Raw genomic sequence first — 25,598 nt, 5'->3', positions numbered from 1 at the left:
ATTCTTGAATTTCTTCACAGCATATTTGACATTTCCTTGTCTGTATTAGTCAAGGGGTACTTGTATCTCTGGGTGCTCACTTTATCTGCCAGTCTTCCTGGATTGCAGATTGCAGCCATAGCTCTGGTCCTAACTCCAGCCGCAGTTTTCCCTAAGTCCCGACCCTAACCTCAGTACCAACCCTTCAACAGTTTAGAGAGCAGGACAAGTGAGCGAGCTGACCCAAACTTCCCAGGATGAGAAAACTTTAAATCTAAATGTTATTCTTCTGGGTCCTCAAAGGATACATTGTGTGGGGATCCAGAAGGACATACCAGGCTGTGAAAGAGGCTCTTTCTTGTTTTTTGCCCGTTGGCCCCCTCCCAGTCTCTCTGGGGCGGCCTGTCTCTCTCTGACAACAGCTGCTTGCTGCCTGTGGAGGCCGGGGGTGAGCGGCGCAGCTCCAGACATCTGTAGGCCCTGAGCCTGGGCCGCCTAGCTCTCTCTTTCTTTTTTGCACACACACACACACACATACATTGGAGCCCACAGTCTGCCCAGCACAAAGGACTACATTCATCCCCCTCATACAGTCTCTACTGGTGAAGAGGTCGTCTGAAGCTCCCAAGCTCTCACTGCGTCCTCTCTCTCCTTCTACATCTCCTGTCATTCTCTCAGAGACTCCCTCCCTTCTCAAACTCTGTCTGTCTCCGTCTCTCTCTTTATTGGAATGAGTGTTCTTCCATTCAGGTCCATGAGACTCACATAATCATTAAACATTATGAGCTGTGGTTAACCAGAATGACAACGAGGACCACATGTCTCAATTAGAGGAGACATATTGTCCATTTTGGGAAGCACAGTGACCTGTCTTTGGCTTTCAGTTATGTCTAAATGTGGGTGTCTTTGAAAAATATGTGGGAAAGTGTATGTGTTTGTGTGTCCCTCTTTGTGCATTTTACCTCCTAACCCTGAAAACAAGCATTCCAATGCAGAGGACTTGCCGACTAAGTTCACAAAGGGATACTGAGAGTGGCCAGAGCGAACAGAGATCCTTTGTACAGAATGAATGTGACCATGAGAAGTTTGGGAACGGCATGGTTTGAGAAACATCACAAAGTTGCTTTTAAAAAAACCCATTGGTAGGAAACCATCTATGTTCAACATTGGAGCTTGAGGTTGGCCATATGTCTGTTACCTTGCCTTTGACAGACAGAGCCACACACCCCACACCACAACTACTCTACATAGTGTGTGAGAACACCCAAAAAATGCAGTTTGAATGATACATGTCTTTCAGTCAGCTTTGCTGTCAACTTTCTCATCCAAAATATGTTTGTGACAGATGCACCAAGGTCTTTGGTAGAGGTTGTGGTTATATACACTGTCCTTCAAATGGACTCCCAGCATCTGCCCTACTGAAGTGCCCTTGAGCAACACAGTGAATTCCGACCAGCTCATTGCACACTGTGGTGTAGCTAATTGACTGTAAGCTTGAACGCTGGAGCTCCAAACCAGTGTATTTTGCAGCCACTCTAATGTGCACTTTTCTAAATGTATCCCATTGGACCTTTTAATTGACCTTTTCATTGAACACTTTTCTTGGACTTATTATTCTCTTTTTTTTAACTTTTTTTTGGACTTGCTGGAATATAAACCCCTTGTATTTTGAGTTTATACTCACTGTTACAGCTTTCTGTTAATTTTATGTAATTGTATTTTTCACACCTAGATATCCTATTGCACACAGAAGAGGAAATATATCTCTTTAAATTGCCTCTCTTTAAAGAGATGTCTTTGACTTGATTTTATATCCGTATGTGCAGAGTTTTTTTTTTTATTCAGTGGAACCATTGACATTGTGGGCGTTGCTAATAATAACAAGAGATAAAAGGTACAAGTGTTACAATGTTAATATTATATTGTTTATACAGTACACCACATACTGTTCCTTACTTTTAATTCAGACTCACTCACTCATTTACAATTTACACATACATAGATACCTGTCCTTTCAAACTCTGTACATCTCACAACACAAAGTTGTAATTTTGACTGCTGTCATTCTGAATACAAATAATGAAGACATGCCGAAATCACTTATGCCTGAATTTGTGAATAATTTGCTGACAGTGGTCATAATATGTGATACTGACCATAGTGCATGTTTTACATCATCATGTTCTGATCTCTACATAAACCATGTTTTTAACCCCAGTCATGTTCCATAGCTCAGCACTAAAATCCATCTAAGCGCTACATACACATGCACACATTCATACGTGCACAAAGTCAGTCACTAACCCACACAGTCAGCGCAAAGCGCAACTTGTCTGCTCATCTGCTTCTGATTAGTGACGACATGAGCGATGCCAAATGGGAGATATGGATCTCATTCCTCTGCAGACAAAGCCTCATTCATTGGCAGAAAGCTCAGATGTGGGAAGACAATTCCTGTGACTTGGACCTGAGCCGGTCCACTCCTTCTGGGTTTCATATTGTCCTGTGAACAGGGGGTTGTACCACATGTGTTTAGATGGATAGAGGGATGTTGGATCAGACAGCGGGAAGGTGGGCTTTTACAGAGTATGCTGTATTCCTGTCTGAGAAGTGTAGACAGTGGGTTGTTTCTATTAGATAGTGCTGAGAATGAAGCCAAAGTTCATCTGACTTTTGATGTGAGAGAATATCAAAGGTTTTGAATTTAAGTCTGTTCAGTTAAAAAAGAAACACATTTTCCAGGTGGAAAAGAGATCCATCTAAATGAACAATATACTGTATATTACAAGGAACAATTAGTTGCCTACAATATCTGCTGTTGTGCTTCCAATGAATCTTTTCTATTAGCATGTCAAACAGATGAGTGTGTTTTGGATCACTTACAGCATACCAGTAACCTTTTTATTCATCTTGCATTCAATTTGCTAATGTTGTGTTTGGCCAGCCTTTGGGTATGTTCTAACTTTAATCCAGAAGTCAGTGGCCTGCAGATATAGCCTTGACAGCTATAAAGGTGATGGCACAGAGAGAGGACAGGCAACCTTTTGATGACAGCTTACCCACAAGCTCTCCTAACTGCTCTGTGTGACTCACTGTTAAGGGAAAAAAAGACAGGTGCCAGTGCTTGGGTGAAACTCCACCTTTGAGCTCCTCCAAATCTGACTAATACTGAAAACTTTGCCCTTCAAAAGCATACATTTAGATGCAAATGTAGGGTCTTTGTCCCTCACATTTCAAATACACAGAATGATGTCACATGCAAACCAACACCACGTCCCAGTGTAATGAAGTCCAATAAAGGTCATATACTGCAGTTTAAATAACGGTTATCACCTCAGCAGAACAATGGCTATAAAGCTTTTTACCGCAGTTGCCTATGGTTTATAGTGTCCTATTTACCTCTTGATAGAGTTGCTAAATATTAAATGATGATTTTGCTCATGAAATCAAACACAGTTTTTTTAAAACATTTCCTTTTTATTCCACATATTGTTCTTGTTTCTCTGTTCCTAATTACACAATATGATCATACTGTATGTTTGCAGTTCAGTTTTGCTGAGTGCTGACAGTATTCATCAGGCTCAGAGGTTGTTGACCTGTTGTTCAACTTCAAGCTGGCGAAATATGTCATGGATACTAATGTGCATGATTGTTCTGTCTTTGTTCCTCACAGGTGTGCAGTGTCATCACTCTCACAAAAACTCCAAAACAATCTAATCCCAAATAGTTACACTGCATCTGGACTCTATCTCTCCATCTCCTTCCCTCTGTCTCTTCTTCTTCTCTCCCCTTCTGTCTCTCTTGCCCTAAACCAGAGAGCAATCCACTCGCCAAAACGTTGGAGGGCAAAGTCATCATAAAATAATTTCTCCCATCATATTAAGTGCACATTTCTGAGGGGATAAAAGGTCATTGGCAGATTTATTTGAGACCTGGGAGGCAGCTTGGGTGATTTTGGATCGTGCTGCAAACCTCAACCACATTACACACTTGCCCAGAAACTCACTCATGAGACTCTGGTGTGTGGGTTTTTGTGCGTGTGCCTGTTTGTGTAAGACATGGCTATGTGTGTTTACTGTCTTGATAGGTCCTGATCGACAAAACCAACAAAAGCAGTCACACACGGCTTGGAGTTTTCCAGTGTTGTATCTTTTAACATGCAAAGTGATGCAGTGTGTCATGTCATCCTAAGGTGTTAACTTAATGTTGACATTATTATTGCCATTTAGGGTTGGGCGTAATGACAATAAATAGCGTAAGTTGATAGAAGTTTTTTAACAGTCAAACATTTTTCCGTAGCATTTACATTGAGACATCCATACTTTTAATATCTATTAATAATTCTTAATTAGACTATAGGAAAAACAAAGCTGCTGTGATGCAGAGCAAATGGGTGCCCAGTCAAACAAATAAAGTAAGGGCCCGGGTTATGGTTCTTATTGCAAGTAGGTTAAAGTCTGGGTAAGATTGACAATCAGGGTTTAAGTAGTGTACAGTTACAATTGGAACAATTGTGTCAATAGGATGTCCACTTAATACAAACAGATACCTGTAGTGTGTGTGAGTGTCTTTGTGCATATGGACTTGTCCTTCTTTCCTTACTTCAGTGGCAACCATCTGAGTCTAAGCTGGAACCTAGAGGTGTAGCGAGTCAACTTGACAAGATCCGAGTACTGCACCACCAGGTTTTCTGTAATCTGCGAAAACAAGCAAATGTTTTGGGCTTTTCTCTCCTGGGCGCTCCCCTCCCTCTGCACCACATGGCGCAGGGTTCATTTGAAAGGCGCTGTTTGTTAAGGCTTTAGCGGTTAGTAAGTGCTTCCTTTGTTTGGTGGGAGCGTGGAGACGGGGGGTTAATATCTCCCAGGGAGCACATACAAAGAGGGCCTTCAGCTCCCCTGGCCGGAGAGGGGTGGCTAGATGAATGAGGCCGGGCCATGGGGTAAAGGTGCCAGGGAGGACATGGGAGGGTGGGGAAGTGCAGGAGGCAGGGGAGAGTCCTGGAGGTCACGGGGGTATTAGAGCCGTGGAGGGGATCGAAAAGGCTGCAGGGGGCAAGAAGCGAGAAGGAGAGTATTTGACTTTTGGGTAGTGGCTGGGAATATGGAAGTAACTTGGAGCCTAGGGGTCACCATCAGTGTAAATCTGGGTTAAAACAACCACTGCAAACTTTAGTAGAAAGTAAGCCCAGGTATAATAAGTCAGGAACTGGGTGATTACAGCTTTTTGACATTCCTCCTGTTTCCAGTGCAGGATAGTTTGATGCCCAGTGGTGGGGGTTTAGGGATATTAAGTGTTAGCACTGTTTGGAATAGCTCCCTCTGGACCCTGTGGTCTATGTGGTTCCTTAGGCCAAGTGCCACAGGTGGCAGTACGAGTCCAGTAGGGAAAGTGGGAAGCAGCAATGCAATCACACAATCCAAAACAGACAAGCCCTTCATGGCATGTGATAACAATCAATCAAAACGGTTTGTAAGGGCCAACCACACATCCCTGAGAGACGCAGGGAGTGGCCGAAGAGACTGATGAAGAAGCTAGTGAGAATATTTAGAGGCGGGAAGAGGAGTAAAAATTAGATACATGTAAAATGATGTTTTTTGCATACATTAGATTAAAATGCATTTGAGAAATTATTCAAGTAAAAGTCAAAATATGCTCTTTTAAACATCTGCTTGGGACATCCAAAAGTGTGTGCATATGTGTATTTCGGTACTGTGTTTATCAGTATTGCAGTTTCCCAATAGAGCTTGATTGTGGAGGTTAAGTGTTGCATGATGAAGAACAATGGGATTTCTGTAGTAGTTTTGGATCAGATTGATGCTTTTATTTCATGGGAATCAGTGTGTGCTTTGGATTGCAACATGTGTTGGCTTGGGTCGTGATACAGATACAATTAAGGGAGAATTTGGCTATGGGGAATAAGTCTAATTTTTTTAATTGGGATTTGGCAGAAGAAACTTTTCCAGGTATTGATGCACAGAGGATCAATAACACAAGTTTCATTATTTTCCTGGGTGCTTTATCCTTTTCTGTTGTGTCTGTCCAACATTGCAGATAATAAAACTTGAGTAAAAGCGCATGTTAATAATTACAGATAATGCATTCCAGAAGTACAGTTAATTTTCTTTTTAAATGTGTTATTACCTTGTATTTCATTAGATTTACTTCCCCGCTTGCAGCATTGTAATGGTGCCTATCTCATGTTAGATTGAAATAATGCCTGCATTGAATTATTGAGGGCTGCTTGTGAAGGCTTTGTTGATGTCTCTATCTCCTCTTTTCTGTCACAAACTCATTGAGAAGAGGGAGAGAGATCTGTCTCATTGAGCTCAACTCTTCCCACGGAACTCCAACTGGATTCCCGCTGCGTCTCCGCCAAACCAATGGTCCCTTTGTGCCTGTCTATCAGAGTTCCTCTCTCTCCTAGACACTGCCCTCTCTGTGCCCTGCAACCCAGGACCAGCTATCGCCTCTCTTCCTTGCTATGGGACTCTGTGGACTGCATCACCCCCATGACCACTTCAGCCAAATCTCAATGGGTTCACTGCCCACCTCTGTCTACAGTATGCCTAATCTTGTGGGAAGATTTGGGGATGTAGTGGTGTAAAGTTACTGTTAGAGCTACTGTAACTGTTATTTCTTTTATTCCTCGCTGCTCTCTGTCAGCACCAGTGAAGAAGGTAGTGGAGGTAACACCATGACTGACCTTATTATTATCATCCTCCACAGCCGGGCAAACTCCATCCACTGATGATCATGTGATATGATCCAAAGCTGTGGTGAGATTATTTTCTCAACTGCTTTTTCAAGAGATTGTCCTCCCAAGAAGAACAAAAGTTTGTCGTTTCAGCAAGTGCCCCCAAATGACATCTCTTGATGTTCAAGTGAAAAAGTCCTCTAGCGCCCGTAGTAATTATGACATGAACAAAGGAGGATCTGAGGTGACGTCATATACAGTGGTGTGAAAAAGTGTTTGCCCCCTTCCTGATTTCTTATTTTTTGCATGTTTTTGATCATCAAACTAATTTAAATTTTAGTCAAAGATAACACAAGTAAACACAAAATTCAGTTTTTAAATGACGGTTGTTATTAAGGGAAAACAAAATCCAAACCTACATGGCCCTGTGTGAAAAAGTAATTGCCCCCCTGTTAAAACATAACTGTGGTTTATCACACCTGAGTTCAATTTCTCTAGCCACACCCAGACTTGATTACTGCCACACCTGTTCTCAATCAAGAAATCACTTAAATAGGACCTTCCTGACAAAGTGAAGTAGACCAAAATATCTTCAAAAGCTAGACATCATGCCAAGATCCAAAGAAATTCAGGAACAAATGAGAAAGTAATTGAGATCTATCAGTCTGGAAAAGGTTATAAAGCTATTTCTAAAGCTTTGGGACTCCAGCAAACCACAGTGAGAGCCATTATTCACAAATGGCGAAAACATGGAACAGTGGTGAACCTTCTCAGGAGTGGCTGGCTGACCAAAATTACCCCAAGAGTGCAGCAACGACTCATCCAAGAGGTCACAAAAGACCCCACAACAACATCCAAAGAACTGCAGGCCTCACTTGCCTCAGTTAAGGTCAGTGTTCATGACTCCACCATAAGAAAGAGACTGGGCAAAAATGGCCTGCATGGCAGAGTTCCAAGACTATAACCACTGCTGAGCAAAAAGAACATTAAGGCTCGTCTCATTTTTGCCAGAAAACATCTTGATGATCCCCAAGACTTTTGGGAAAATACTCTGTGGACTGACGAGACAAAAGTTGAACTTTTTGGAAGTTGTGTGTCTCATTACATCTGGCATAAAAGTAACACCGCATTTCAGAAAAAGAACATCATACCAACAGTAAAATATGGTGGTGGTAGTGTGATGGTCTGGGGCTGTTTTGCTGCTTCAGGACCTGGAAGACTTGCTGTGATAAATGGAACCATGAATTCTGCTGTCTACCAAAAACTCCTGAAGGAGAATGTCCGGCCATATGTTTGTGACCTCAAGCTGACACGAACTTGGGTTCTGCAGCAGGACAATGATCCAAAACACACCAGCAAGTCAACCTCTGAATGGCTGAAGAAGAACAAAATGAAGACTTTGGAGTGGCCTAGTCAAAGTCCTGACCTGAATCCTATTGAGATGCTGTGGCATGACCTTAAAAAGGCAGTTCATGCTCGAAAACCCTCCAATGTGGCTGAATTACAACAATTCTGCAAAGAAGAGTGGGCCAAAATTCCTCCACAGCGCTGTAAAAAACTCATTGCAAGTTATCGCAAACACTTGATTGCAGTTGTTGCTGCTAAGGGTGGCCCAACCAGTTATTAGGTTTAGGGGGCAATCACTTTTTCACACAGAGCCATGTAGGTTGGGATTTTGCTTTCCCTTAATAATAACAACCTTCATTTAAAAACTGCATTTTGTGTTTACTTGTGATATCTTTGACTAATATTTAAATTTGTTTGATGATCTGAAACATTTAAGTGTGACAAACATGCAAAAAAAAAAAATCAGGAAGGGGGCAAACACTTTTTTACACCATTGTATAGTTCTAGAATATAGGCAGAAAATGCTATTCCTGGACAATTCTATAAATATAGATGACATTCAAGATGTATGTACGATCCACATATAAAGTAGGGGAGTATTCCCTTAGGCATTGTCATAGATGAAGACAAAAATCAATATAGATGTTTATTGAATATGTGCCTTTGCTACACTGCCTCTTAAAGCTCCCAGTGTCTCTCCTACAACGGCAAATTAATTGTCCCAATATTATGTTGCCCTTTTAGTTGCCCACCATGAATCTACTTTTATTGAAGTTCATTTACGGTCCAATCCCTATTCACCTTCTTTTTGTCTCAATTCCTGTTGACTTTTCCTGTTCCCTCTGAACATTTTTTCCCCTTTTTTGTATGGGTCACCATAGCAGCATTCCCCAAATGATCTCATCCAATCCACACAGCTTTAAATGTGCAGTTCAACGCTGATTCAAAGCAGTTCTGTGAAAGAATAATATTTATTCTCTTTAATCCCCCTCTCCACCTCTACACATTCCCCAGCCTACAGAACTGCAGAAGTGTGCCAACAATAGCACCCCTCCCTTCTTCCCTCTCTCCCTGCCGCCCACTCCGCTGTCTCCCTGGTCATGTCGGCAGAATGGGCGGCAGGTGACATGGTAAAATGACATGTCAAAGGGGAAGGAAGTATGTATATGAATTGGCTCAAAAGCTGTAAAGTCAGTTTTAAGTACTGATATACCTGGCTGGGAACATCTTTGTAGACAGATGCACTGTTGTCTTCTGTATATAACAAATAGTTAGATATCCAAGCACTGATTCAGATATATCACAGCTGTGGAGATTATGTATTGTATAGTCTGCCAGATAAAATGGTGCTGAAAGGTACAATTGGGTTTGACTGATTTGCTTAGCTAAATTAATTTCCTCGAGGTGCACCAATGGAAATACTGAGGTGATTCAGTGAGTGATGTATCATAGATTTATTTCTTTTTCAGTTTTGTTAAACTGCACTCCTAATGTGGTGATGGCAGTAAGTTTGTTGTCTCAGCACAGTATTTCGACATACTGCAAATACAGCAACCCGCTCACCAAAAACTGGAAATTCTGTAAACCCCAAAAGACGTCTAGAGACAAATGAATTGAACAGTCACACAGTGTTATTTTATTAATTATTTCTACAATGTCCGGCAGTATAGTTAAAGCAGCTATAATTGATTTTATTATAACAATGCATCATGAAAATGTAAAAACAATGTGACTGTCCAAACTTTTGGTTCACTCTCACCGCTCTCATAGTGTTGTTTTCAGCCACAGCAGACAGCTGTTTTCAGTGAGCTCTAAAACCCAGTGGACACTACTGGCTCAGCACCAGAAGGCAGACAGACACAGTTAACGGCTAGCTGGTAAACATATTGGAGCGTTTACCAGCTAAAAGAGCCAGATAATTCCCTCAGGAGTTGGTAGAGACCAAAAACAGAACTGAAAGAGAGTGAATATTGGACTTACATTCATCAGGTGGCCAGAAATGGTGTGTAGAGCCAGAATATTTTTCACATCTAACTCAGTGAATTAAGGATTTATTTCGATCAAACCAGAAGTTGGTGATTGTTGGTGGAAAGACTAACTAAGACGGTTTTGGTTAATTATATTAAACCAAAATCGGTCGATCTTGAATGAAGTGTGTTTAATGAAGTTTTAACAAGGCAATTAAGCTGGTCTTAGTTCGGTAAAAGAAAGCAACTTGAATTTAGAAGGTGTACAGTTGTATTCTTCTATTTAATGGAAGAGGAAAATAGAAAATGTCAAGAAAGGAAATATTTGTGCTCCTGAGTTAATTTTGTTTATTTTAAAAGCTAAGAGAACTTGTGTAACGTAGCACTGAACTTTAATCGTACTATCTCTTGAGGTACTAAGTGGTATTATGAGACAGGACTGGCCGGGGTTAGCTGGTTAGCATGCTAACTTCATTAGATATCTCTGCAACACAATACATAGATGTTTTAACATCAAAACTGTTATTTCTTCACATTCTGTTGATAATTTTAGTTAATTTTTGAATGTTTTAAACTCTTAAATCTCTTAAATTATTACAAATTGCACCTTTTAAGGTTACAAAAATATCTGTGTCATGATTAAATATTTAACTAAGCCAACAATGATTGCTGGTCTGAGACAGGGTGCGAAGTCAGTGTTAAAATTGACCACATTACATGGCCATCTATCGCCACCTCCAAAACTTTGCTTTTCAGCTAACTACTCCCTGCATTGCCACTGAAACTTGGCATTGGAGGTAAATTGTGTACTGTAGAATGGTCCAATATGAATTTTATTCCCAGAAAGTGCAAGCTGAATACAGCCCTTAGTTTGATATTTCAACACACTGTCTTGTGAAGTCATTTTCTCTGCTCAGAGAGATGTTCTCTGGATAAAAATGGGTTTACAGAATCATTTTCCTTTCATTCTTGTGGTCAGAATTGCCTGGCACCATTAAATGGAGCATTTTACCATGCATTATGATGGAGGAATCCAGCATGTCTCCAGAATGAAGTAAACAGCTTTGGAAAGCACTTACACATGCTCTCGTCCCATCAGGCAAACTTTGCTCAGGATCATTTTTCATCTGTGATACAAAGACTTAAGTCTGTTAGGGACTCCAAAAGGAGTGAGGTCATCAGCTGTGTGGTCAGGGAATGAAAGCGGAGATGAGGAGAGTGAGTTCACTGTGACCTGGACCTGCCCTGGAGCCCGGGACTTTGGTTTGGGGTTTGGGCTGGGAGACAGGGAGAGAGGTCAGCCCTAGCGGCAGTGCACTCTCCTCAGCTCTTGGTTCATTTGTCGTATACCAGTTGTGGTTCAGGTTACTTACCTTCAGGAACAACCCTTGATGCTTTTCTTTGTTCTCTTTGCTTTATCTCTTAATCTCCATTTTCCCACTGAAGAAAAAGTTTAACATTTCAAGAAATTGACGCCCTTCGTAGTGTATACAAGGAACCCTGAGTACAATACATCACATTTGGTGAGGGAAAACAATGGGCTAGATGAGGATTCACAGCACTGTCTGTTCTGGCGTCATTACAGAACAGGGAATAGATGTAATGTCTAGACCGTAACTAAACAAAACCTGTGTAATTAGCTGTCTCTTATCCTCCCCAGGATTTGGCAAAGGTGTTGAGCATATAGAACACTATCACAGATGGAGGAGTAGGGTGAGGTTCTGTGAGTTAAGTGGCTGTCAGAGCTGTCATGTGGACATTAGCTGGATTAGTGTGATGAAATTCAAGGAAGAATGCGTCCAGTCACTATTATGAATGTTTATGAGGATTGTATTAATCTGTTTAATCTGCATTTGTACTGGGCTCTTTGTTGATGCACAGATACAAACACTCACACACCTTTTACTCATACCTACTCCTATCACTCCCACTTCAACACAGCAGTTCCTCACCTTTGTCCTCACCCCACCCACTTCTCTCCATCTTCCCTCTCCCATTCTATTCCTCTCTTTTGCTCTCTGCTGCTGTAAAGCCTTTCCGTGACTAGCTGTCATTAATCTTCCCTCTCTAGGGGCAGGATCTTGACTGCGTGCCAGCAAGCGCTCATACAAAGCCAAGACAGCCATCCAAAAACAGAGCCGCTTTTCTTGTTTCCAGAGCACCACGTAGCTCATACTCATGCTGCTGCAGCCCTCAGGGCAGCACTGCCTCACACAACAAAGGTATGACTCTGGATGCAGCCTCGCACATCACACCTAGACTAATATCCATACATTTAGATACACACGCAGGCATGCAGGTTGGCACGTATGAAACCTATCTCTTTTTCGCCTCCTCAGACTGACTCAGTCTTTCCTCTGACTCACATGTCAGGTATTGTTTGGATGCATGTTGCATATAGTCAGTGCGTCTCTTTCCAAATCCACTAATTTTAATGTTTTGGGGTCTATACTTTGCCATACTTGTCACTGATACAATTGAATTGTTAATGTTTTATTTAATTCAGTACCTGCAGCCTTAACAGCACCTGCAGCAGCTTCTGGGAGTAAAAAAAAGATTATAGTTACTACAAGTACATGAGTCAGACAACCGCTGTTGACATTTGAGTGTGATATTATCAAACCATACACACCTATGTAGCATAATAATAGTGTTTACAAGAAGGAACACCTATAACATAAATACATGGAATTCTCAGGACATGTAGTTCCACATTAATGTTTAAGCAATAGCTATAGACCAGCTCAGCTTGTTTCTTTTTTCAGTTAACAAAATGTTTATTTTTTTGCATTGAGTTATATATTTGATATGTTTGTGTATGTGATTGTTAGCATTCATATTTTAAGATTTAAATCAGTGTGCCTACTTGTTATTCTGTATTTGTCCGTCACCGAGATGACTCTTTGACTCAGAGAAGCCATGGGTCACCTGACTGTCGTGCCAGTAATTTGCACTGACTGGTGTTCAGTACGTGAACCAATCCTCCGCGTCATCCTCAGTGTGTTGGCAGCAGACTCTGGACTTTGTGTCACAGGCAGAAATCACAAAGCTTGGGAGAAGAATGGGTAGTAATTTCAACAGCTGCCCCTAATAAAAATGCAGATCCTTCGCCATCATAAAGAGCTACTGTGAGGTTAACAGTCCATTGTTGGTGCTATAAATGTCAGTCAATGAAAGAGATGAGAAGGAGCGAGAAGGAGAGTGGAAATTCAGCTGTGCAGCAACACCTGTTGCGTGTGTGTGTGCATGTGTGTTTCAGGGGCTTTCTATTTCTCATGAATGGGTTGGATCTTTCTTTGTTATCTTATCACAACCCTTTTTCTAAACCTGGTTCCCCTGGTTTCTCCTTTCCTGTTAGAAGAGATATTATGATCTGCACAATTAAAAGAAAGAAGGGGCCACCAGCAGCGGGTGTATTGCAATATCTTCTTTTATCAAGTGCCCCATTCAGCCCCCATCAACCACTCCAAAACACACACATACTTTGCCCCCTTTAGAATACATAATCCAACCTCTACAAACCACCCCCACATACTACTTAACGTACCCACTTCCCTTTGCCCTCAGGTCCTTTGTAGCTACTTCACCATGCTTTTCCTCAAGAGTTCCCCCAGCTCTTCAGTGATCCAACAACAGGAACCAAGCATGTTTTACACTTCTGACTAAATAAACATAAAGTGATTATAATGTTGATATGGTCCTGAAAAGCTTTCCACTCTATGTGGAATTGCTTTTGCTCAAACCCACATTGCCTCACTATACGGGTGCACAGTAACATACTGTGGGTGTATTGCAGATCACTTGAAGGCTTACAGATGTGTTTTAGCTGTACATTTAAAAAAAAAAATTCAAAAAAACTGTACAATTAAAAAATCCATAGATAGATCAAATACTGGCTGTAAGTGCTACATTTTTGGCTTTATGAAGTACACTGCTATAGGCTTGAGACAATATTTCTTTTAAGGTGTGTATTTCCATAGTTTTGACAGCCATCTGAGAGACAGAATTGAAGTGAACGGTTTAGAGCTTATGAACACACACACATTGAGAGGCTGTGTGTATATGTGTGTACAGAGCCACGACAGTGCTAAGGTTGATTTAGACAGCTGCTGTCTGTCTTAAGAGCCAGACATGTCACACACTGTTTTTACGATCAGTCGTCAATTAACAATAGTATCTCTTGTGCCCTTCAGCTTTATCTTTAAAAATCTGTATGTTGTTTGAGTCTGCTCAAAGCTTGTGTTTTTATGAACAACTCTGCAGCACAAAATCAACACTAGGCATGTTAAAAGTTGCCATTAACTCATTTGAAAGAACTTTCATTGTGTCCGTTGAGGAGCTGAATACTCATATCATGTAGAATATCTGTTATAGTAAACAACCAAATTGTCTGTACTCACAAATAAATTATGTGAGAGACCAATAAAGTCACACTACCAGGCAGGTTACTAGGGGTTATCTAGTTAAACAAAAACCCAGAACAGATGCGGTGTGCAGATCTGTAATTTACTGAGCCGTCACAGTGTGGAACAAGCTACCAACTAAGATCAAGTAAGGCAAATTTTAAAAGACTACTAAAAAACACACATTAACAATAACCCTAATGTTAAGTTCGACCTGAACAACTATGATGGAATGCAATTTCATGTGCTGTGATGTTTTTTACTTGACTTTCACTGTCTTGAACATGTTCTTATTGAGTCTTTTTACATGTGTAAATATAATATAGAATAGAATAGTTAGAAGTGACATGAATGTTTAAACAGAGCTCAGAGTGCACTCTATCTGCCCAGGGACAGGATGGATTTACATTCGCTTGTGGATTCATATGGGATTGTAATGATCTTTTCCTAATGTGTGCGCTGATGTGCATACAGTAAGTGTGTTATATCACACTAATTGCTCTGACTTCTTAAAGACAAAGACGAGATAAGCCCAGTATAATTGTTTTTTTAGCAAAGGACTTAACCCCCAAATACAACCCCCAAAATGTTCAAACAGAGAAGTTTCTTTCCTCTGCAGTTCATGTCTTCTGTCTTAAGGCAACAGTCAGTCAGTCATATTTCATTGTGTTTGTCTGGAGGGGGAACACATTAACCTGCCTCGGCTGTCACGCTAGCTCCCAGTTGAGTGAGTCAGCATCAGCAAGAGAAGTTGGACCTCTGCATACCATTTTCACACATCAAAGGCAGGCTAAAGTGACTCCATACACTGAGCCTCCATGGCATGGTATTCACATATTCAACACTGTTTTCTGACCAGTACTTTTGAGCTGGTCCCTGGTACAAACAAAATGTGACCTCACTCTGTTGCTAGGTACCCAAAAGGGCAATAATGACAATATAATAATATTGATAATGTTAATCATACTGGATTTGCGAGTCAGAGAAACTGTTTTTTGTTTCTTTGAAGTGGTTGTTGGATGTGTTACCTGTGGGTGTTCCTTCATAGCAGGGAAACAGAGAGGGCAACACAAATGCTAATCCTCCATTCAGATGTCACACAGGCGTACAGTAATAACTGACGTTGACCGCAAACCAAATACCAACACTCGGACCTGGTGGGTGCAACAGCTTTCTGATTTCTGATGGTGGTAAATCAGCTCAGAGGTGAGGCTAAATAGTGGCTCAACTGTGTGCTTTTTGGGGAATGTTTAGTTCTGAGTATTTACTATTGACGATCATGATGCACTTGTTCCTCCAGAAATGTCACTGAGTTCTTAGATTTTACGTGTTACAGCTCAGTTGTAAGAGCTGCTATAAACATATTAAATGAGCCATACATGAGAGGTTTAGTGTAATCACTAGCATTACATTCGTGAAAAAGTTTTTTTTTGTTTGTTCAAATAAGGTAAATCACTACCACACTGATCAACAAATTGCTCCACAGGCCGCATTTTGACCTCTCTGAAGAACTGCAGGACGTGTGCAGGTCCACGACTTTTCATCAGTGTGCAATTAGATGGAATACATCAAGCAAATCCCCCCAAAAAAGAGCTGTAATTTTTACGCTTTTCTTGCTGATGAACCTCTTTTATTCATCTCTGTGTCAGTGCTGTTCTTTTCTCTGCCAGAGCATGCCAGGAAGCAGCCATTGTATTCCAGCTCAACCCTGTCATTAGCTGGCTGGGGTGTGGGGAGTACTGTTTACAAACAGCTGCCTGATATGACCAGAGAGAAAGTGACACACACGCTATGTACTGCAACACACCCCAAACTTGTCTGTCTCTGTCTGCGTGACTGGATGACATTTTTTTATGGATCAAGCATTACGGTTAAAGTGTCAAAACAAAGCTATTATGTCGGAGTGCTGGAGCAAACCTGTAACGTCTGCTTCTAAACAGTTGCCAATATAGTAAAAATGTAACAAATAACATCTGTAATAGTCATAATAATTTGCATGGCTCTATGGTAAAGCATGAGGACATCAGGCAACATTACATCAGCCTTCCAACTTCCAAAAGGCATCATCTGTATTACTATATTTTATGGATACATACTGAAGTATTTGTTACACACACTTAATGCGGGTAATGAAAAGGAACAATAGTTCCTTTAGCAGCCATGTGGTACAAATTTACAGGGAAAGTGTATTTCATTGTTACGTTGCCATGTTGTTGGTTTCTCTACAAGCACACCTTGTGGTGTGAGGAAGGACAATACAGCTCTTTCACAGCCCTGACCCAACTGTCACACCTTATAGCCAGGATATTCATTGGTTTCATGGAAAAAAGCAATTGTTCCCAATGAGAGCAGAAAGCGAGAGAGATGAACTAAGCATGAAACAATAGACACAGACAGGACACAGCAAGATTGAGTTGAAAGCTTAAATGGAAAAAGAGGAAAAATAAAAGTTGAAATGTGGGATTAAAAAAATAATTTCTTTTGTCTTCATTTTGATCTGGGTTTGTGCCAGAGACTGTAAGAAGTATCCCTTTATTCTCCCACACCAATTGCTTCATATTCCCAATCAAACAGCCTCTTTGTCTCAGTGTTTTGTCCGCACACGAGGAAACAGTGCTCTGCAATGACGAGACGCAGACAGATTATCTTGTGTGAATGGCTCTTCCAGAGCAGCACAACAATAGCACAACAATATGTAACTTGTTGTAGGCACAACAAATCTAATATTTATTTAACATAGCCTTGTTGCAGGCTATCCATGGGAGCTGCTCATGCGGGTACAGTAACTGTTTGTATTTGCATAATACACTCCACCTCAGCAGGGCTGCTAATTGGGCTGATTGGAGGGAGCCAAAAGCCCCTGATGAAAGAGAGCAACGGCCACAATTATCATAGGAGACACAGCAATGTAGGGATTGAAATAATTCCTTTTATGCCTGCATGGGACTCTCTTCTCCTCTCTGACAGTCTGACTTTTCCAAATCAAAAGAACAGGCAGGACTCAGCTGAACTTGAAGCTTAGAAAGTAATCTTAAACAAGAGGAATCACTCAATCTGTGCTTGTATGTGACTGAATCTTTATTTAGTTTTAATTAATTATATACGGGAACAATGCAGTATGTTTGGTAACCATGCAATTTGATTGTGTCTAAAATCTCCATGCACTAACTTAACCCTCATGTCTGGGTTACTCAATAGGCAGCACGTGAGTATTTGTGCAGACATGTGTCCATGTGTGGGTGGGTGTGGGTGTGTGTTTGATATTACTAACAAGCTAAAAAGATTCTTCTCTGCCCATACATTCATTAGCGCTGATTGAAGTCATATGTGCTGCTGTTAACATTGGCAGAGAGGTTTGTGTTTTTCTCTGCTTGGACATGATGGTCGCCTATGATGTGTCAGAACCAGTCAGACCTTCCCTCAGTCTCGGAGTTTGTGCAGTGCAGCTTGAGGGATGTGCGTGACTGAGATTGGCATTGGTAACAGAACTGGAGTTAACAGACCAGATTTGGACTTGTTTTATTACCTTCCCTCAGTTTTCAACATGTGTTAGATCACAATCATTCACACGCCACTAATAAATATGCTGGATGTTATTCACACATAATGTCTTTGTATAAGCTGTACCCGAAACACATGAAACAGCAAACTAACGGTTACAGAAGTTTTAAGTGATTGAAACTTGCTCTTATTGCTGTATGATATAAAGCCAACATATTCCCATGACCATAAATTAGGATTCCTACTTATTCTACAAAGATAATCATATCTTACAAAAAGTAATTGACCTGTTTTTGTAACAGAACTACACATTTCCATTGTCATCAAATACCAAACCTATTTTGTTAAGGTTTGTCAATTTTGTTTTGGAAGTGTGGGCAGAGGAAATACAATAAATTACCTAATTAATAAAAAAAAAAAGCCACTTTCTACCTGTATGACTGTATACTCGTGGAGCCTGCTTGAAAAGTATTTGTCCATCCATCCATCCATTTTCTACCGCTTGAAAAAAAAATGGATGAAAAGTATTTGTGTCTGTTGTATTTCTGATTTCATTTGCCAGTCCTTTCAGCTCATCAGGAGCTCTGATGCTGACAGGACAGCTGGTTCTGAGGTCAGTGATGATGAATAATGGAAGTCAGGTTTGGTGTGGATTGAATGGTTTCAGTAGCGCTTGCGTCTCATGTCTGGTGTAAATTTAGGGAATGGTTAGATTACATTATTTTGGTCACAGATTAACTTTCTTTAATTATATAACACACCTTGGTTTTGCACATATCATGACTAAATAATAGTATTTCCTTTCATAGAATTATACAGAGATCCATGCTCTTGCAGGACAAACTACACTACAAATGATTCATACCAAATTTTTAGGTGCAACAAAGACCCAAGACTTGAAAGTTCACTAAGACAGAAAAAGCACAAAGGGTAGAAGGTGCTAGTAAAGCCTGATAGTGGACAAGTGTGTCCAGTCAATCAGAAATCCGGTAAGTCACTCATCAACAGAGAGAGAGAGAGAGAAACTTCATAACCTCCATAGAAAACAGGTGCTGAGTCAGTGAGAAGAAGAATGGGGAGGGAAAGGTAGCGTGTCTGTGTGTGCATGGGCGAGAGAGAGGTGTGTGTGGTGAGTGTGTGAGAGAGAGTGTGAGTAACGCTGAGTGGAAGCCAGGGAGCCGAGGAGAGAACAAGGGGAGGAGACTCTCTGGGGATTGCGTGCGGACATCAAATGTTTACCTGTAACAAAAAGAAAGGGGAAGGTGTAGAAGGGAAAAAAATAAGAGGAAAAAAAGGCTGGTGGTTTACAGGGGTGGGCGGGGACCCAAAGCCTAAAGCATGAGCTTCGCACGCAACTTAACAATACTACCTTTATGAAGACTGTAGTGCGTTAGTCAGTGAGCATGCGCGCACACACACACACACACACACACACACACACACACATCACTTAAGATACCGCTGGTGTTACACATCCACACACACACACACACACACACATCAAGGAATTTAACAGGAATAGATAACTAAATGATGGCACTTACACTCAAGCTTTCCATGTAAAACCACATAATAGAGGTGTAGAAAGCCTTCGTGACTTCCAGAACATGGGATCAAAGAGGCTCGGACTCTTTTGTGCCACACATTATACACCAAATGGGACCAAATAACCGACCACATATGTGGAACAGCTGGAGATGCTGTTTGTCAGAAGGGGTACTTGTGTCCATCCAATCTCAACCCAGAACCCAAAACTTCTGAAAGCAGATGTTCAGCATTCCCTCTCGTCCCCGACCCTCTCTGTGGTTGCCCTGTTCATTTTTCATCATAATTGGCCAACAAATCAAGACAAAATGAGAGTCAGCCTTTGTTGTGGAATCCACAGAGAGCCCCAGTGATTTACTGACAGGCGGCCTCTCTCTTGCTTTCTCTTTGGGTCTCTGTCTGCCTGTCTGTCTCTACATCTACAGTATCTTGGCTCTCCATCTCAAGGTTGCCTTATCTGTACTGAGAACAAAAAGCCTAGAAAAACCTGGGCTGGTGTGGAACTGATAATAGATTACTTAACAATAGTCACATCATGGTCTAGTACGCCTTGTTATTATAGACCTTTACAGTAACACCTCTGAATTATCTCTCTAGGTGTGTTTAGCTGTAGAGTAATATTATTCATCATGATAAACTTTTAAATGCGGACACCGGACTTATATTATTTCTACATTTTAGCATTTGTTCATCCTTTTTTATGAGTACAAAATATCATATCTTGCATTTAACCTAATAATGGCTTGCATGCAAAATGTTCTCAAGATTTGCATTTAACCAAACACAACCTTTGTCCTTTTTCTCTTCTCTTTGATTGGAAGTAAAATCTGTCAGTCACAGCTCTGATTGGCAGCTTGCGTGTAAAAGGCAGAGTTACTGGGATTTAGCCCGGGGCGCCTGCGGTCAGCACAATATGTGTACTATAAATAATTTGACTCAGTATGTTGTGTGATTGTGTGAGCAGAGAGAGAGAGAGAGAGAGAGAGAGAGAGAAAGAGAGAGAGAGAGAGAGCGCTACAACCACACTGGGCTCAGGGCTTCCTCTCCTGTGAGCGTCTGCAGTCAGAGCACAGGTACAATAGGGAGCATTGTTCGGCAGACAGGCCTCTGCGTGCCGGCTCCCCCTCCGTACCTGAGCACAGAGACAGGTGTATTTCTCCTAGTCACGCATAGCCCTGCCACACTCCCAGCTGCCTACACACAGTCTGCCACTGATCACACACACACACACACACCTAGAAGAGCATCTGCAGACAAAAGCTAGCATATACCTGATTACAGATACTCATTTTATTCCTCACAGTAGATCCCTTATTTGAACCATTAGCCTTACCTTTGCCTTTTCCTAATTCAAATTTGAAACTTAAACCAACTAATATGGGCCCTTTGGAGAGTTCAAAATTGATGTCCCTCAAACCATGTGTGCCTCCAAACAACAATTCATGCACATAGAAAAAATGTGCATGCCGAGGTGTATTTTCCTGCAGAAAATTAAAGTGAATTCTGTTCATAATTAGTGCTTTACATTTGTTTACAAGGTCTACTCTTTGACACAGAAACCCAATAAACCGAGGCACCTGCAGGTTAAAACATTCTCATGGTCATGCTATGGTAAGTCTCCAGGAAGGGTGTGTTTTTTCCCCCTTTGCCCTGAGTAAGAGTGTGTGTTAGGAAGGAAGGAGGAATGCGTCATGCATATGTCAGTGGTATTGCTCTCCTGGCCAAAAGTTCATTTAATTTCTCCTTAAGTAGGAAAACATGTTTGAGTAAACATTAGAACCCCTGTTGCAGTTTGACATCTTAATGCAGGGCAACATGGGAAAGGCCTGAAGGGAGATGACGAGCGCTCGGAATAAAATCTACGGTTAACACCAATCGAATGACATAGTGAGAGTGTGTGCGGGGGGGTTATTGCATGGTATCCTTTGAAAGAGCCTCCCTTCCACAGATCTGACTCCCTGAGGTGCTGGAAAGGCTCCAGCCTCATAGCACAAGAGGATTAGCTCTTTATCCTGGGTGATTCTATAGGAAAGAGGTACACGCCACATTATGGCTTATTATATAGAGCAGGCACAAGCCATTTTTTTTGTTGCCAGTTTTCACATGAGTAATCATCATCCTCGTCACTCTGAAACCTTGCCGTGACCCCTGTTCAGCTTCTTTGCCCGTTCCCACGGAGAGGCCAAAAACCTGACTAGAGTCGGCATATTGGCCGTACATGAAATTATACGAGCTGCCAACATGGAATCCAACCTCAGGTTTCCTGGCTGATATTTACCGAATTAATTCCCAGGCGGATGTAGAAATAATAACACCCATGAGAAGTGGGAGAGTGGGAAAATAAGGAGGGGAAACTAAGTGTGGAAGGCTAGTGAGCCTGTGGTGGGGGCCATGCCAGTGAAAGGGGATGCTGTTATTGGGAAATACTTGTCATTTCTCATGTGCCCCTTGGTTTCCATGACGTCACCCCCCCCATAATGCAGCTCACATACTATAAGATGAGCTGAGTAGTTAAATAGCTGCAGTATGGCCTGCATTATTGTAACCTTCTCTGTCTTTCGGTCTCATAGGCTCTTGCTCTCTATCCTGTCACTGGAGCTTGGGCACTCAGAACCACATAAGGAAACATTTGTTCCCAGTCTGGTTGAATAGAGCCTTGTGTTGGAGGTAGTCAAAGAGATACAAGGGGATAGGACATCCAAACAGTCTAACACAAGAGCTCTGCTCTGAAGCCCCTCTCTGTCTGAGCCGGGCCAGTAATGAATGTCCTCTAGTCTTAATCACTCTCAGAGCACACACTGGAGATATGACTCACTCCATTGTCCTCCTCTTTATGTTCTGTATGTTGAAAGCAGAAGTCGTAGAGGTCATCGCTTCCAGTAAATATTAGATTTGTTTCACCGCCACCAGGTGATCACTGTGCCACTTGTATGGGCTCTTTGGACAGATTAGATTTCCACATATGCATTTTTATATTCCTGCATCACACATTTTACAGCAGTGCATCTTGATATGTATGCTAAGCAATTTGTTTATGCTGCTTAAAAATATCAGAATCTTCTTCTCACTCAGCCAGCCTTGGTTCCCCCTGGATTCTCTGATGCATTCCTCCTGTTCTTCCCATCTGTGTGAGCAGCGTTCAGAATGATTTTGTGCTCTCTGGATATGATTATCCTTGTCACACCAATCTGGAAAACATCTGTGTGCACATTAGCGCATACCTACGTACACACACTGGCGTGAGTAGAGACATGGAGGAGGAGAAGTGGGTGCACACTTACAGGTACTTGCACACACACACATAGGAAAGCCTGCAGACATGCATGCATTATGCACATACACACATTGAGAAATAATGCATTTTCATTTGTCTCTGTTGTGAGCATGAAATCAGGATGAACTGCTGGTTCTATTGTTTACATTCATCACATCGCAGATCACAGATAAGAGATAATTACCTCTACAAGATAATTGCCTCTACTAATACTTTAATTCAGTCTTGATTAATGATTAATGAGCTAAGGGAGCAGAATTTTGTGCAAGAAGCGAGGTCAACACAGTGAACCAGATAAAGTGTAACCTTCCTTTTCTTTCTTTGTATTTTTTTTTCTCTAAAGGGGGAAAAAAAAACCTTCACACAGCAGTTGTGGCTTAGGAATGTGAGACAGGAATGCTGTTGAGTTACTATAAAGGGGGTTTGATCACTGAAAACAATGTCTTTGTGTTTTCATCCCCAGCTCTAGTCACGCAATGATGTGTGCGCAAACCTCCAGCAACTTTTCAACCCCGGCACACAAGAAAGCCATCAAGTACCTGCAATTGACAGAATCGCGTGCAATTCAGGTACTCTAGGATTGTACTGGAGCATGGCCAAATGGAGAGTAAAGGAAAAGGTGGAGTGGAGCTTCACCTGCTCAAAGTGCAATACACACCTGTGATTGGAGATCAGTAATGGTGGTGTAGTGGACGGTAGAGCCACGTTAACTCATTCATTACATTACACATAATATTTTATGGCAGAAATTCAAAAGATCTAAATTTCTACATGCATATAAATGATAGAATAATAAAATGTAGTTTGTTGTAAGTTCTATGGGGGGAATTTGGTTTTCTAAAAATATGTTTACCCACTTTACCAACATATATTATGTCTTCTTTTTGATCACTTTCAGCCATACTATATCAAAGTGAATGCCATAATCCACATAGTCAAATACAGTATATTCACCATGATTTTATCATAGTGGGATTTAAAATGACATACATAATCAGTACCTATTTCAAATGATTTTATTCACAGGAAATTCAAATTGTCTCTTTAAACAGTCTAACACACGACAAACTAAATGATGGAAAATATCACATTGGGGTTTTTGTTCTGAGTAAAACGTTGATTTAACTTGAGTTTAAATCAACCGTTTTAGTATTATTTTCTAATTTTAGTCTTCGAGGCTGCACTCCGTTCCAGGTAATCCATTCCTTGTTTTGACCTTTAAAGGAAGCTATGATCCCAGAAATACAAGCAAGCCTGGAGGTGGTTAGGACATGAAAGTGAGGTAAGAAAGACAAGAGATTCATTCATGGGAAGGTGATTCAAGGCACCGGCATCCCTGTATCTGTGCACAGCCACAGATGATCATTATTACTCACTTGCACTACTTAGACAGGGCTCACACGCAACCTGAGATCAAACTGACAGATGATGAGTGATTGCAACAAGATTATAACAGCCTATAGTCATGATATAATAACTTATTTAATTTGACTGTTACAGATACTACTACTAATAATAATAATAATAGGCATTATCATCAAAACTCAGATGAGGTAGTGCCAGTAGCACTTTTTATTAACAGGGTTGATTTAATGTAAGTTAAATTTCCAGTAACAGGCAAACATGTTATACCTTCCAATGTCAGCTAAATGAATTATACAGTACTTTCAGTTATACTTTACTGCCACTATGTTATATTATGTTAAAGGTTCTAATCTGATAACATTCTCCTCTTCTCAAATATTTGGCAGCAACAACAATAAACTCCACATACCATCATGCCTTGCGCGCCTACGTTGGCTGAGAGCAGCATGTGCTGCGCTGCTCTGCTCCAACTATGGCTCAGTGTGGTTCAGGCTCTTCACAGGAGCACATCGTGTCAGCGACAGAGACGCTAGTTGGAGCTGCAGCAGAGACCATCACTGCACTGGACTTGAAAGAGGAACCAGCTTCTTTTATTCATTAGTGGAAATAATTACACTGATCGATCTGATTAATTTGCTAAAGCATTCAGTTTACGCAAGGATTCTTTGGACGCATTAAGAGGATTAACTTTTACAGCACTGACACACGTGGAGGAGTTATTATTATTATCATCATTATTATTATTATTATTATTATTATTATTATTGGTAAAACTTGATGATGGCCACAGCTGATGGTTTCAGCACACCAGCTGTGAATCGTCCTGTAGGATACAAGGAAATACTGTCTCTTACACGGGATGAGTGGTGTCCGTCACTCCTTCTGCCCAAGTCCTTCTGCTGGACAAGCCGCTTGTCGGACAGACGAGTCTCTTGGGATATTTCAGGCGTGTGGCCAGTGTGATAGACGGCCAATACCGTGACATGGTTTTGGAAATCAATATTTGTTGTGGTGGATTTTGGCACAAGGAAAGGAATATCCTGGAATATCTTTTGAAAGCGGTGCTCACCCGATGTCCAACAATTTGGATAATGACAGTACGCATCTCCCCATCCAGCAGGTATGTGAGAAAAGAGAATTACCTACCACTTCTACGTTTTAGGCAGTGAAATGTTATGAGTTGAGTCAGTTTCTTTATTTGAGTTGTAAAAACGTGCAGCACAGTCAGTGCGTTCTTTGGTGTTCCAGAGGGGTCCCAATCAGGCATAGCTTAATTTCAACCGCTATTATTTAACAAACGAAATTTTAAAAAAAGTTCAACAATGACTGTTTTGACCAAAGGTTTCTGTCATTATCTCCTTACACACCCATTTGGCCTACATCTTCACCACCAAATTACCCTTCACAATCAAACTCCTCTCCTGTGGGGTTCCTTAGGACAACTCTTATCAAGTTAGGGTCTAATCTGTGCCTGTAGAGGGGGGCGTGTTTGATATCAAAAGCCCTGTCAAACCCTTGAT

General features: G+C 41.2%; 1 long non-coding RNA gene across 10 annotated transcripts in view; it reads left to right on the top strand.

The window, feature by feature from the left end:
• Positions 1 to 12,052: 12,052 nt before the first annotated feature.
• LOC122869115 overlaps positions 12,053 to 25,598 on the top strand; it is a 63,967-nt gene continuing 50,421 nt past the window's right edge. Inside the window, exons 1-5 of one of the 10 annotated variants that reach the window (XR_006376250.1) lie at positions 12,062 to 12,212; positions 22,512 to 22,722; positions 23,177 to 23,282; positions 23,938 to 23,995; positions 24,465 to 25,198. This is a non-coding gene — a long non-coding RNA (uncharacterized LOC122869115). Of the gene's footprint in view, positions 12,213 to 14,511; positions 14,542 to 15,582; positions 15,600 to 22,511; positions 22,723 to 23,176; positions 25,199 to 25,598 lie in introns of those variants that run through there. The other 9 variants (XR_006376248.1, XR_006376244.1, XR_006376251.1 and 6 more) reach the window with 9 other exon arrangements.

This window comes from Siniperca chuatsi, linkage group LG21 (assembly GCF_020085105.1).
Source record: "Siniperca chuatsi isolate FFG_IHB_CAS linkage group LG21, ASM2008510v1, whole genome shotgun sequence".
NCBI lineage: Eukaryota > Metazoa > Chordata > Actinopteri > Centrarchiformes > Sinipercidae > Siniperca > Siniperca chuatsi.
The sequence above is the reverse complement of the archived record's forward strand: the minus strand, read 5'-3'. Positions and strand labels throughout refer to the sequence as shown.